Source organism: Leptidea sinapis, chromosome 5 (genome assembly GCF_905404315.1).
Source record: "Leptidea sinapis chromosome 5, ilLepSina1.1, whole genome shotgun sequence".
NCBI lineage: Eukaryota > Metazoa > Arthropoda > Insecta > Lepidoptera > Pieridae > Leptidea > Leptidea sinapis.
Window position 1 is genome coordinate 10,958,351 of NC_066269.1, and position 15,430 is coordinate 10,973,780.

The 15,430-nt window shown below is 34.2% G+C and overlaps 1 long non-coding RNA gene across 1 annotated transcript in view; it reads right to left on the reverse strand.

The window, feature by feature from the left end:
- LOC126964463 (uncharacterized) overlaps nucleotides 1-15,430 on the reverse strand; it is a 147,891-nt gene that overhangs the window by 89,198 nt on the left and 43,263 nt on the right. The window contains exon 3 of the long non-coding RNA XR_007729382.1: nucleotides 1,374-1,416. This is a non-coding gene — a long non-coding RNA (uncharacterized LOC126964463). The remainder of the gene's footprint in view (nucleotides 1-1,373; nucleotides 1,417-15,430) is intronic.

Sequence of the window (15,430 nt, forward strand, 5' to 3'; positions counted from 1 at the left end):
GAAATGAAATGAAATTTATTGATAGCGTCGAATACAGTATTCATTATAGATCTTAAATTTATTTTAGTGTCTTCTATTGGGCTAATTTAAATAAGAATGCAAAACGTTTACTTAAAATTTAAAAAATCTCTAACACTATAGATTTTTTTGTCAATTAACCATTTAAACAGGTGTCCAGTAAATCGTTTCTGTGGTAAGTTTCTTATTTCTAGAGGTAGATGATTAAATAACTTTATATACATTGCGTAGATACTATTTAGGAATAATGTTGTTCTGGGACAGTGGCCATAAACCAGTCTATACGCTAATCTGGTGGAACGAGGAATCAATTCAATGGCCCTTTTAAATAAATGATTATTTTGTTTTACAAAACACGCTTCATATATATGTACATATTGGGCAATGTCAAAATATTTAACTTTTTAAATAAGTCTTTCCATGAATTATAGGTCGGACCAAATCCACATATACAACGAATACATTATTTTTGAGCAACAAATTCATTCAATAATGCTCATAACTATACAAATGTGGAGCAAAAGTAAGTAAGTAACAGACATATCAATGTTATAAAAAAAAATCTTCATAAATTTTAAGTTAAAAAAAGTTTAAGTTAGTTAAAGTTTAGACAGGATTAGGAAATCGAATTGCTAACACATAAAAAAAAACTACATTTAAAAAAACCGACTACAAAAACTGAAAAGTATCAAATAACTAAAAAATTTAATTTAATGCCTCTCGTGCAAACCTATACCTTTAATATTAACAAAATACTATTATTTATATGTGCTACCTATTGATAGATTTTTATGGGACGAAATGGCGTCTATCATCTAACATCTAACTGTCATCGAACCAAAGAAGAATTACGTAAATCGGATCATAAATCTCAGAGTAATCGGTGTACATGCATCCAAAAAACCGATTGAATTGAGAACCTCCTCCTTTTTGAAGTCGGTTAAAAAGGATATAAGCTCTTATTGGTAGTACCTAGTGTAGCTTACAAAAGTAAAATAAATGGTTGAATTAAATTCGTAAACAAAATTTATGGCTCAGTGGTTCGAGTCCCGTATTGTTCATAAATTTTGGTTACAAATTTAATTTAATTAATACCAAACGTTAGGGATAACACTTTCAAAAAATTACAAGTTGTTAATAAATGGTTGGATGAAATAAGGACATCTGAAAGTAAGTGCTGCGGAGTCAAGCTGGTGGCAGAGAATGTGATCGTCGACGATTCAAACTACGCATGATGAAGCCTGGGGCGGGTCATTTGGGGACATTTCATAACAAATTCTTTCCAGCACCGGTTCACAATATGTACGTACCAAGTTATCATAATAAAATAAGTAAAAGTAAATTAAAAAACTCACCTGTGTAAAACTCGATAACAATGTTCCACGATGTTGAATTATCCTGTAACAAAATTTAAAAAAAACATTTAAATACTTACTACACATTATTAATTCTCGATAAACATGCATTAGATACAGAACCAATCAAATCAAATCAAAATCACTTTATTTATGTAGGTCAAGGAAATGACACTTATGAAAGTTTAAAGTTTTCATTTATTTTTCTATTTCTATAACGCCACTTCGGAAAGGGTTGAGTTTTAATGAGAAGAGGTGGCAAGAAACTCATTGCCACTCTTTTAAATCAACAATTACAGCTTCATCTTTTTACAAATAATTTCAGTTAAAATACATGTAAAGTGATGCAACAAAAATACTCAAACGTCAAATACTCATCGCCTTATTACATGAGAAAGGCAAAAAAGTAATACATGTAAATTAATACGTAAAAACAAGAGTTATTGAATACAGTTGATGCATCAATCCACACACACTGTAAATAAATGAAGGTATTTTGGGAGCATTAGAATACAGAATAGATAAATGAGAAAAAAAGCTGTGATAAATAATCTTACTAAAATATTTTAGTCATAGAGAATTAATAGTCTGTACACCTTCTTGTGACAGGACTGTGCGTTAGTAGCGCTCTCTGGGTTTCCACGGAAGACCAGCGTTGTGGATTCTTTCGAAACCACAACTATGCTGAGTAGATTAGCATAACTTTAAGAACTATTATCAGAATGTATAATGACGTCAATAAACATTTTTTCTTTCTTTCTTTCTTATCGATATGCTAACAAAATTCGTTCTAAATCTATATATAAAAATGAATTGCTGTTCGTTAGTCTCGCTAAAACTCGAGAACGGCTAGACCGATTTGGCTAATTTTGGTCTTGAATTATTTGTGGAAGTCCAGAGAAGGTTTAAAAGAATGAATAAATATGAAAATGCTCGGAATTAAATAAAAACAACAATTTTGCTTTTCCTTTGATGTCCCCCGTAATTCAGAAATCAAATTGAAAGAAAAGTTTAAAATGGAAAACTTACTAGAATTTATATCCTTCTAACTTTCTCAGGAGGTAAAAAATAAAGTTAGTTTTATATACAGAACAACGTCTGTGGGGTCAGATAGTCTATATATATAAAAATGAATTGCTGTTCGTTAGTCTCGCTAAAACTCGAGAACGGCTGGACCGATTTGGCAAATTTTGGTCTTGAATTATTTGTGGAAGTCTAGAGAAGGTTTAAAAGAATGAATAAATAGGAAAATGCTGCTAAAATAAATAAAAACAACAAATTTGTTTTTCCTTTGATATGTCCATACATAATTTCTATGAGAGAATTTATTGACGCACGGTTTGACAGTTCTGCTGTGAAACAATTTCATTACGACAGCAGGGTGCATATTTTACGCAGTAATTTTTGATGTTATGATATATTATTGACAAATTCATATAAAAACATTATTTTATTTATTATATACAGAACAACGTCTGTCGGGTCAGCTTGTTTTAAATAAAAATAAAATAATACCAAGAATGTTTTAAGTTGTTACAATAATTATGACTAGTTTAGTGCTATTTAACTGATTGTGAAACTGAAGTAGCAGTGAGCAGGGCACATAGTTTGACGGACAAATGGCCGTTGGAGGCCGTTGTAGCAGTACGCCCTCAAATGGCGACCACGTACCGGAAGGTACGTGGTCGGTAGGTAGGAATGTTGGTAGGCCACAAGATGGACCGACGATCTGGTCTAGATCGCCGGAATACGATGGATGAGGGCAGTGCAGGACCGATCGTCGTGGAAATCTTTGGCGGAGGCCTTTGTCCAGCAGTGGACGTCTTCCAGCTGATGATGTGAAATGCTATTGTTTGCTATGTTTTATGGTGTCGTATAAGAGGGATTTATTTATATATATATTTATTGGTCTACCAACACAGGAGACACATATCAATTCCTTCAATTATGAGCAAAATTTCTGCAATTACAGTTGAATACAATGCACACATAAAAACAAAACAATCTCAATATATAATAATAGGAAATACAAGTCTTTTAAAAAAAGAGAAAGAACAATATTTGTCAAATCATTTTAAAATCTAAAATGTCACAACTAAATACAAAATGTACACACACACATGTGTATGTGTTTGTCACATAAAAGTAATATTAAATCTATTTTAGAAATCAGAATGTCATTTTTTTGAAATTGTGCCACTTCAAATTCAAATTCAAAAACTTCTATTCAAAATTAGATATAAAATCACTTATCAAATTCAAAAAGTACCGAGTAATTCGGAAATTTATTCCTCCAGATCTGAAAAGAAGGGGCGCAAGAAACTCAGTGGGCTTCATATTTTTTTTAATTTAAATAGCCTGACAACTGTGGTCTGATTAAGAATTATGTTATAGAAACTATTACCACATTTACAAGTGGGAGGCTCTTTTGCACAGGATGCCGGTTAAATTATGGGTACCACAACGGCGCCTATTTCTGCCGTGAAGCAGTAATGTGTAAGCATTATTGTGTCTCGGTCTGGAGGGCACCGTAGCTAGTGAAATTACAGGGCAAATGAGACTTAACATCTTATATCTCAAGGTGACGGGTGCAATTGTAGTGCCGCTCAGAATTATTGGGGTTTTTCAAGAATCCTGAGCACCACTGTATTATAATGGGCAGGGCGTATCAAAGCTAAACGTCTTGCTCGTCTAGTCCCTTATTTAAAAAAAAGGAATTTATTTAGGAATCCGCGTGTGTGCATATCAGCAATTGAATTGAAAGTATTAGAAAAGATATGTTAGTTAAACAAACATCCATTCATAATGGTCTTCTAACCTTAAACATCCGCTTAGGAGTGTTTTTTCTCATTCTGACTTAGGTCAATAGAAGAAAATAGAGTGAGAATTAGCAATGCGTCTCAAAGCATTACTATCTTATTAGCAGACTATTATGAATAAGGGGGACAATCTTTAGTTATCATTATTCTTGTATTAGCTTCTATAGTTTACGCCATTTAAAAAACACGCCGTGAGTTTTCTGGACGGCTTTGGCTTACCCGCTGGTAATAATTTCGAACTTTAACTTTTTTTGGTGCGTTACCATAGTAATGAATCTTTTCAAACCCAAAAGTGAATACTCAAATAAAATCGATGATAGATAGATGATAGATAACGAGGTCCGACTCGCAGGGTAAAGCTTATATTATAAGGATAGAATAGTATAGATATTTAGGTATAGTTCTTCAACGATAGATGGTTGTGCGTCAACTTCTTTTGTGGACAACACTTGCTGCATATTTTTAGCGTTTAGAGCAGATTTCATTAATAAAGTAGCATACGATTAGAACAATTTGAACTAAATTTACGAGATAACGAGTTAACAGATTCAATACCTACTCATTTTATCAACACAAACACGTTTAAATGCTGGTCGACGACGACTTTTAACAAATTTGATTGCTTTCAACAGCTGTCAAATCAAATCAAAATCAGTTTATTAACGTAGGTCACGGAAATGACACTTATGAATTTCAAAAAAAAAATATTATTGCTGAATCTACCGCTACTTCGTAAAGGGTTGAGCTAATGAGAAAAAGTAGCAAGAAACTCATTGCCATTCTTTTATGTCAAGATTTACATTTACATCGATTTACAAATCATTTAAATAACAATATAATATGTAAAATGTAAAATGATGCAACAAACACACTCAAACGTCAAATAGTCAATGTCTTACACGAGTAAGTCAAAAAGTAAATGTAAATTAATACAAAAGTTATTGAGTACAGTAGCTGTTTCATCCATAGACACCATAAATAAATAAAGTCACTGTGGTTAATAATAATAATAGTAATACTAAGCCTTTTATTAATTCCAACAAACTTCGAATACATAACATTATCTTAAGAGTACGCGTATAATATAAAAGTTAAGTTATTGGAACCCCACTCTGGGTATATGCCTCCTCCAGCTAAGTCTTCTGTGCTCTTTCTCTCCATTCTTTTCCTGTCATTTTTATTATATCATCTACCCATCTGTTTCTTGGGCGGTCTCTTTTTCTTTTGCCAGACGGTCCTTCCCAAATTGTTGTTTCTACTGTCCATGAATCTCGCCACATGACCTGCCCAGCGGCACTTTTGTATTACAGGATACTCAAGAGCATCTATCAGTTTTGTCCTTTTCCTAATGCTGTCACTTCAAACTTTTGTTTTTTTCTAATTTTCAACATACTCCTTTCCATCGCTTTCTAGCAGGTTGCTAGTTTTGTTTTTATTTTTGTATTTTATGTCCACGTTTGACAGCCGTATGTGAGAGTTTGGTTACTGTAGTTATTATCATTGAAACATTAAATCGTAAGAATTTTAATTTTGTTCATTCTTCTTGATGACAGCTATTTGATACACGCTATTACTTATCACATGTATTTTGGTTTTCGTTAAAGCAGTTCAAATGTATTGATGAAATTATTTATTCTCTATCAACATCAAACCTGACGAACAGGACGTTCAGCTGATGGTAACTGATAGGCCCTGCCCATTACAATGCAATGCCGCTCAGGATTCTTGAAAATCCTTAAAACTCTGAGACAATTGCGCTCGTCACCTTGAGACATAAGATGTTAAGTCTCATTTGTCCAGTAATTTCACTAGCTACGGCGCCCTTCAGACCGAAACACAGTAATGTTTAAACATTACTTGCTTCACGGCAGAAATAGGCGCCGTTGTGGTACCCATAATCTAGCCGGCATCCTGAGCAAAGGAGCCTGAAACTGGTATAACTAAGTTTTATTAAATTCATTTCAAATTGTCAATGTTGAAATCCGGCCTTGCAACAGAACAAAGGATTTCACCCATTGTATTTATTACACATAAGCTTTGAGTACGATAACGACGAATATTAATAATTTTGTGTTTGACTTTGAGAGCGCTATCAAGTACCAAATGCATTCGAATAACGCTGTAATTGAAGCGTTTGTGTCTTGTTTACTGCAATTCATTTGTTATCTTGCTGATAAACCGTAACCTCTTTGTGAATGCATTGCTTGTGCTGTAGCCATGCGAAATATTATGCTGTTTTATAACTTGAAACGCCACACATTGAAACTAAAATGGCAATGGGCCGGTCATATATCACGACTCACAGACAAGAGATGGACGATACAGACAACTAAATGGAAAGGTCCGGTTGGCATTAGAAAAGTTGGAAGACCGTGTAAGAGGTGGATTGATGTCACTGAATACGCTGGCAGGAAAAGACTGGCTCATATTGGGCAATGACCGTATAATGTGGATAAAAATGGAGGAGGCCTTCACCCAAAGAGGGGCCTATAGTACTAATTAAAATATTAATTATTAAGAAATAGATAAAAATATTACTATAAGAGTAAAACTTTTTCTCTTTTTTTAATTCTTACAATATAAGGCTTAAGTTAAGTTTACTAACAATAATTATAAGTTTGTTTTAATTTTTACTTTTAGTTATACTATTTAGTATGGGAATAAAAGGCTTTTTTATTTTTATTTTTTATTTTATTTTTAACTTAAGAGAGCGTATAAAAGTAAATTGTCGATCTTAGATTTGTTTTTTACACTTTATAATAAGCCACAATTGGCATATATTCAAACAAAACAAATCTTTTATGTACCTATATTTACAATACTATGACTATTGATTACATAAAATTAAAACTATCATTACGTACAAGCCATAATTTGTTTGGTTATTTTTAATACAGATATAACATTACATGTAAAAGAAACCGGACTGAGTGAAAAATGAAATTTTAATATTTTATCGATAGAAAAAAAATCACAAAGTTTCCTCTAATTTTCAACTAAAACCAATTTATGTTCAAATCTATTCGCCTATTTCTACCTCACGGTAGAAGTGGGAGGCTCGTTTGCACAGGATGCCGGATAGATTATGGGTACCACAATGGCACCGATTTCTACCGTGAAGCAGTAATGTGTAAGCATTACTGTGTTTCGGTCTGGAGGGCGCCGTAGCTAGTGAAATTACTGGGCAATAGGACGTAACGTCAGAATTTTTGGGGTTTTTCAAAAATTCTGAGCGGCACTGCATTGTAATGGGCAGGGCGTATTAATTACCATCAGATGGACGTCCTGCCCATCTCGTCCCTTATTTTCATAAAAAAAAAAGATATTGTATATTTTTCGATTTTTTTTTTTTTTTTTCTAGATTTGTGCGCTATGAACCAGTATAGTTCAAAACTTAGTCTCTCAGTAAATACCAAGCAAAAGACACAAATAAATATGGAAAGAAACTTATCAAGTATTTGAAAAAAGATAACGAGGAATAAAATGCGGACTAAAAAGTGAACTAAAGACATAATAAGAATCGAAAGAACTACATAATGGAAAAAGGCAGGTCATATATTAAGAAAAAGTAACGAATGATGGAAGTATAGCAACAAACTGGTACCCATTAGATGCCAAAAGAAGAAGAGGAAGACCTGGTACTAGATGGAGAGACAATATAGAAAATTACGAAGGAGTGCTATGGTCACACACAGCAAACAATAAGGACGAATGGAAGAAGAAGGGAGATGCCTTTAATTAATAGTTTTATATTTTAATAGGCTTTAATATACAAATAGTTCAATGCTGGACATAGTTCTCTCGCAAAGCACGTCACAGAAACCGATTTAAGGCTGTTCTCATCCAGCAGTAGCTGGATCAGCTGATGGATGGAGCACCTAAAGAAACCTAATGTCTAAATCTAAATCTACTACTAAACTTTTTGTAGAGGTAGGTCGATTCAATAATAATGTCTTGTTTTTTAAGAGATTTATGTTTCATTTACGAAAATCTTTTTTAATTGTAAGAAATATTGTAATACTAACCAAAAACTGAATGATCATGAAGAATTAATATATAATATAATATAATGAGGTAAATAAAAATACGTATTGCCATTGATTCTATAAGTATTATATCTAATATATAAAAATCTCATGTCGCGGTGTTTGTAGTTAAACTCCACCGAAACGGTTTGACCGACTCTCATGAAATTTTGAGTGCATATTGGGTAGGTCTGAGTATCGGACAACATCTATTTTTCATCCCCCTAAATGTTAAGGGTGGTCCACGCCAAATTGTTTTTTTTTTTAATTTTTTGACATTTTTTTTTTAAATTTGTTTGATTATGAGTCAACATTAAAAAATACATACAGCTTCATATTTTCACCCATGTACAACCAGCAGTTACTTTTGTATCGCGATTTTAATATCGGCAATACAACGTTTGCTGGGTCAGCTAGTCTTTACATATATAATTCTTGTGTGCGTGTGTATGTCACTGAACTCCTCCTAGACGGCTGGACCGATTCTAATGAAACTTTCTGTGTGTATTCAGGTGGATTCGAGAATGGTTTAGATTCACAATTGAACTACCTCCTAAACGGCTGGACCGATTTTGATGATATTTTTGTGTGTTCCAGTGAATTTGAGATTGGTGTGTGTCTTCAGGTGGATTCGAAAATGGTTTAGAATCACAATTAAACTACATCCTAAACGGCTGGACTGATTTTGATGACTTTTTGTTTGTTTCAGTGAATTTGAGATTGGTTTAGATTCTCAATTCCGCCCATATAATATAATTCTCCTGCTCATGTGTATGTTAGTGAACTGCTCCTAACGGCTGGACCGATTTTTCAAATTTAAAACATGTGTACAGGACAACGTCTGTTGGGTCCACTAGTTATTTTATAATACTATAAATGTCGTGTTTGTTATATTTTATATAACTATGAATTTAGTTTTGGCAATAATTCATTATATTATAAAGTTTTGAATGGCATTATTCCTAATTGATGAATATTTATGTTACCAGTGAGAGGCTCCTTTGCACAGTATGCCGGCCTATAGATTATGGGTACCAAAACGGCGCTTATTTCTGCCGTGAAGCAGTAATGTGTAAACATTACTGTGTTTCGGACCGTAGGGCGCCGTAGCTAGTGAAATTGTTGGGCAAATGAGACTTTACATCTTATGTCTCAAGGTGAAGAGCGCAATTTTCTAGAATCCTGAGCGGCACTGCATTGAAATGGGCAGGCCGTATCATTTACCACCAGCTGAACAAATTGTTTAATTTACTCAAAAAAAACTGTTTATGTAACTGTTCACTAGTAGTTTTATTGAAATAAGTGGAAATCGATGAATAATTTTTGCGAAATGCGGACTTATTAACTTATTTGGTATGAGAAACGGAACGAATTTTCAGATGCGTGACAGCTATGGGTGACAGCAGACAGTCTGTTATAACTTCACTAATTGGACGTAATACCAGAAAAACGTTCCAAACCACAATCATGTCGAAATTGAGTTAAGAACAAAAGACTGGTCACGTAATTCATATTAACGGACTGACTAAAAATGGCAGCCCTACTGTCACTCTTTAAATGCTATCATCACTTAGTAGCCCAACCTACATGTATGTATACACTAATATTTATTAAAGTTCAAACACGAATTCCTCAAAATGTGATGTTTGTGGTTTGGAACGTGTTTCAGAAACTACGTCCAATTGTGATGATGCATGAACTTTTTGTTCGGTTTATAGATTTTTTCCTAAGCCGTTATGGTGGACTTAAATGCGAGCTAAGCTTAGCGATGTTTAAAAATACGGGCTTCGACTCAACTCGCTAGATAAGGCCCTTCACACACGGCGTCGTAGCGTACGCGTACCGTAAGCCGCGCGTACGACGTGAGCAATACGACCATGGACATGTTCAAACAAATCCACATACGAAGCTGCAACACTGCAGCGAATCGAAGGAGGTGTTTATTGTCATTACGATAGTCGTAGCGAACAGGCGTAAAAACACAAGGGTCAAAAGTTAACTTTGTATTATTGTTAAAATAAACCTGAATTTAAATGAACTTAAATTTCTTATCACCTTAACTTTTAATATGACTGAAATAATAATGAAAATCGTCAAACTGGTTGAAGATTACCCTTGTCTATATAATCATTTATTAAGCGAATATTCGAGAGGAGATGTTACAGACAAAGCTAAGGCAAAAGTGTGGAATTTATTATCATCTGAAAGTTCACGTGCAGCAACAAACAATCTCTTCCTGTATATATTTCCAATGTATGGATGGATTCAATAAGTACGCCGCTTTCTACTTCTAACAAAATCAATCAATAAAAAATCCTCTTCGTCTGAAGAGAAAGTAAGATCCTCAAAATCCAAAACGTCTGGTGTCGTTTATGCCATTATTTTAGCCAAAGAGTAGTAATTACAATAAGGTGAAGAAGTATAATCCGGCTAAGTTTGAAAGCGAATAATTGCTTAAAATGTCGTGGATTTCGGCTATCTCCGTTTTTTACAAGATTATATGCGTCATCTGTCAATCTATCAATGACTGCACGTTTTATACAATTGAGTGAATCGCTTTTATCTTAGAGATTTTCGCTAGGCTGATTTTAACTGATATCCGAAGCGATACGCCAAGATTCGTTTGTGCAACACAGCCGGTCTCATAGTCTCGTATGCATTGAGTCGTAACGATACGCTTACAGCCCGTGTGCGAACGGCCTAAGTCTGAGCAAAGTCTAAGTCTATGATCATGAGGCAACCAATAAAGTTGTTGGATATCTGACAGTTTAAAATTCTGATCAATACCTTCTAAGTGTCAACTGTCAAGTCATACTATAGAACTCTGACATTACTATGGCTCTAAAGTCCGTTTCTCTGGTCGTCCGTAAATCCGAACGTCTATCTGTTCGTGGTCTGCATGTCATTAGACCATAGACTAAGAATATACTAGCATATATAGACGATATGAAAGCTCGATAATACGTGACCAATTTTGAATTGTGAATGTCTGTGTTAGCTAGTGGTTTTATATTTGCGGGATGAGAGAGGGGGGGTTGAGCTCACCCATGCTCTTCAATCTGTATGTGAACGAGCTCATAGCCGGATTTCGCGGCGAGCGTATCGGCTGCTCGGTTGATGGTGTTTGTATGATCAACATCAGCTACGCGGATGACACGGTGCTGCTAGGTCCAAGTGTAGGCTCTATAAGAAGGCTGTTAGCTATTTGTGAAAGGTATGCGATGCAACATGGGCTCAAATATAATTGCCAAAAAAGCGAGTAGTTGGTCTTTAGAGTCCCCGATAAAAATGTATCTTATATTCCGTCAATAAAGCTGAATGGTGTTGAGCTTAAGAAAGTTCACCATTTTAAGTACCTAGGATAGAATAGAACCGTGTCATTGCTAAAGAAGTTGCGGGGTAGCCCTAACATCATTCTGCTAACCATTGCTAGTCATTACGTTGCGCCGATTAATAAGGGCATTTATGCGGCTTCATGTGCCTGTTAAGTTATAATTAAACTAACATAATTTATTAAGGTCATTTTCCTAACAATTATTATGGATTTCTTTCTGAAATAAATTATTATTGTATTCAAAATACTAAGGAGCTACTGCCAATGGTTGTCTATTTACGACTTGTAAATCTGAATCGGCTACAGTCACAATAGTTTGGTGTTTCTCCGTTAGACATGTCATCTTCCTCATTAATCCTCGTCATTTAATTAAATAAATTTAATTAAATTAATTACCAAAAACCCATATTGTAAATAATAGTTAATAAGTCGCAATGTAAGGAATCAGTAAAGATATTTTTTTGTTTTATTATTATTACTTATTTAAGAATAAAAAAAACGCGGAAAATAGTACTGGGATTAATTCTTGCGCCGTTCTTCTCTCTCTGAGCGCAACTTGTTTCCGAAAGTGGCAGTAATTTTAATTGAGCTCTAAAAGAATTCTCCAGGAATCCTTTTTGAGATCAATTAAATACATTTTATGACTTCAACTCGTTCTTTACGCATCGCAACATGACCTGACACATAGTGTACCTAATGAAAGAAAGAAAGAAAAATCGGTCACCAAAAACACTATAAGCGACTTGTGTCCTCCTCCTAGGCGTCATAAATGTTCTCTACTAAGCGGATACCATTATTAACTAGTGGGAGGCTCCTTTACACAGGAAGCCGGCTAGATTATGGATAGCACAACGGCGCCTATTTCTGCCGTGAAGCAGTAATGTGTAAACGTCACTGTGTTTCGGTCTGAAGGGCGCAGTTGCTAGTGAAATTACTGGGCAAATGAGACTTAACATCTTATGTCTCAAGGTGACGAGCGCAATTGTAGAGTCGCTCAGTATTTTTTGGTTTTTTCAAGAATCCTGAGCAGCACTGCATTGTAATGGGTAGGGCGTATCAATTACCATCAGCTGAACGTCCTGCTCGTCTCGTCCCTTATTTTCATAAAAAAAATACCAACATCAGTCGTTAGACTTTGCTCAGACTTAACTTACGTAAAACTCAGATGAGTTAAAGATTTGTTTTTTTATTCTTTTTTATCTTTGATTTTTTATTTACAGTAAATTTGTTATTTTAAAGTAATAATAATGTTTCACTTCTGGAATTAATTATACAAATTAAATTTGTAACCAAAATTTATGAACGATGCGGGTCTCGAAACCGCGCCTCTCGGGTTCCGCTCGAGTGACGACGAGTGAGTTCGAGTCCCGCATCGTTCATAAATTTTATTTTCAAATTTAATATTACAATGTTAACTTATGAAATACTTAAAATTAATGATGGCTACTTCAAAGTTTGATTTGTGCAATTAATCTCAGAAGTGAGAGAAGGATACTGTTATATTATATCTAATATATAAAATTCTCATGTCGCGGTGTTTGTAGTTAAACTCCTTCGATTCGGCTTGACCGATTCTCTTGAAATTTTGAGTGCATATTGGGTAGGTCTGAGAATCAGACAACATCTATTTTTCATCTTCCTAAATGTTAAGGGTGGTCCACGCCAAATTTTTTTTTTAATTTTTTTGACATTTTTTTTTAATTTGATTGATTATGAGTCAGCAATAAAAAATACATACAACTTCAAATGTTCACCTATCTACGATCAACAGTTACTTTTGTATCGCGATTTTAATATCGGCAATACAACGTTTGCTGGGTCAGCTAGTATATTTATAATTATTTGGGAAACATACAGTACGTAATTAATCGCAGGTTCTACTCGCATTTGAACTTTTTTTAACTTCGAACGCTGGAAATATTCACCAACTCTGAGGCCGAATCTTGCAATCTGCTCTTTGTGAACACTATTTCGATTATTTATTAACAACTACGACCCAAATAGACCAGTGGTTAGTGATTCTGCCTACTGCTACAGGTCCCGGGTTCGTATCCCGGTATTACATTTATATGACGAACATGTATGTTTGTTGGAACTTAATTATGATCGCCTTTTCATTTCTATTAACAATTTAGTTAGTGATTAGTGGTTAGTGACCCTGCCTACTGAGCTAAAGGTGCCGGGTTCGAATCCCGGAAGGTGCAATCATTTATATGATGAATATGAATGTTTGTTTCCGAGTCATGGGTGTTGATATATAGCTATGTATGTTTAAGTAAGTATATTGTATAAAATATATCGTTGTAATACACATAGTACAGGCAATGCCTAGTTTGGGGCAAGATAATTGGTGTAAAAAGTGTGTCAATTTATATTATGCCTATTTTATATTATTATAATATATATTTCACTTCATTTTTATATTCAGTCAATAATACAATACATTAATAAGCCATCATCTGTAATATATATATATATATATATATATATATATATATATATATATATATATATATATATATATATGTAATCCCAGTAGGCATCAAACCCGCAACCCGTTGCTCGGTAGACACAAATGTACCTACCCAGTCTATCAACCTTCAGCTTTGAGAAATCTATGAAGTCACCAGTTTATGAAGTCAAAACTTTGCGCACGAGCTTGATACAAAAAACGCAAGAGTTACATATATCTTATAATGATGAAATAAGTAAACAACATAAAGTTGATGTAGCAAAGATTTCATAGATATACTTACTAAAAATAAATATGTATAAATAACTTTAACTTAATGCAAAACAGTCGAGCAGATCTAAAAGTAACTTAGAATCAGTAACTTCAAGCACACAGCGTGCACGTAGCAACAGCGTAATTTTACAACACCCCACTTTTGTCTTACCTCACCAAGGCCTTTGATAGCGTTCACTACAAAGTGAGTTTTAAGCCGTAGATATTACGACTCAGAATAGCGCGCCGATGCTTTATTTCACTTACAAGCATAAAACTGGTCGGAGAATAATTGATAAGCGGGCAAGTCTCGATTTTGTTTGTTTTTTTTTTCAAGTGGAGTCTTGCAAGGTATTGCGTTGGGTCCTGTTCTCTTCTTTGTATATGACCTTGATTCAAGTTGGGGTTGGAGGGAGACAGATAATTAAATTGACGTTTTTGTCACGTGCAACTATAATACGTGTCTAATCTTTGAAAGGCCTGTTGTTTGAGTATTTACTCGCGAGCCACGAATCGCTGGATTAAGATATATTTTTCCTGTACTGGGTGTTTTAATTGAATTCAAGCATCTTCTAGAGGGTAGAAAAGTATTTAGTTAAATCATTCAGATACGACTTCGATGCTCATTTCACATTCTGGCGTCAGTTTAATAACAATTGATTTGAATTGTTACTGATAGAAGTCGATACTTTCGATACGCATTTATTTATCTTTACCTAATTATAATTATTTAATAAAATATGGTGTGAAGCTATACTATAGTAAAATTGTAAAGTCGATATGTATGATATATATGTATTGGATATTTTTTCTCAAAACTAAGTGTAGGTTTTAAAAAAAAAAAAGGAATGGGAGGAGAGATGGTCTCTTTGTTTTCATACTCTTATCTCTGAAACTACAGGAATGCCTTCAGCGTAGACTAGAGCAATACTAAGGCTGTGTTTGATCAAAATCGGTTCACGGGGAAAAAAGCCTAACTTGCGTCGTGGTCAAATCGTGGGAACAGCTAGTTAGGTACTAATAAGACGTTTTCACGATATTAGTCCTAAAGTTTTTCTTTAAATTTAATCTTTCATGATTTTATTGATATTTCTGCGAAAAGTGTGTATTTTATTTTAAGATGTAGAGTACCTACTTTATCATTACTATTATTA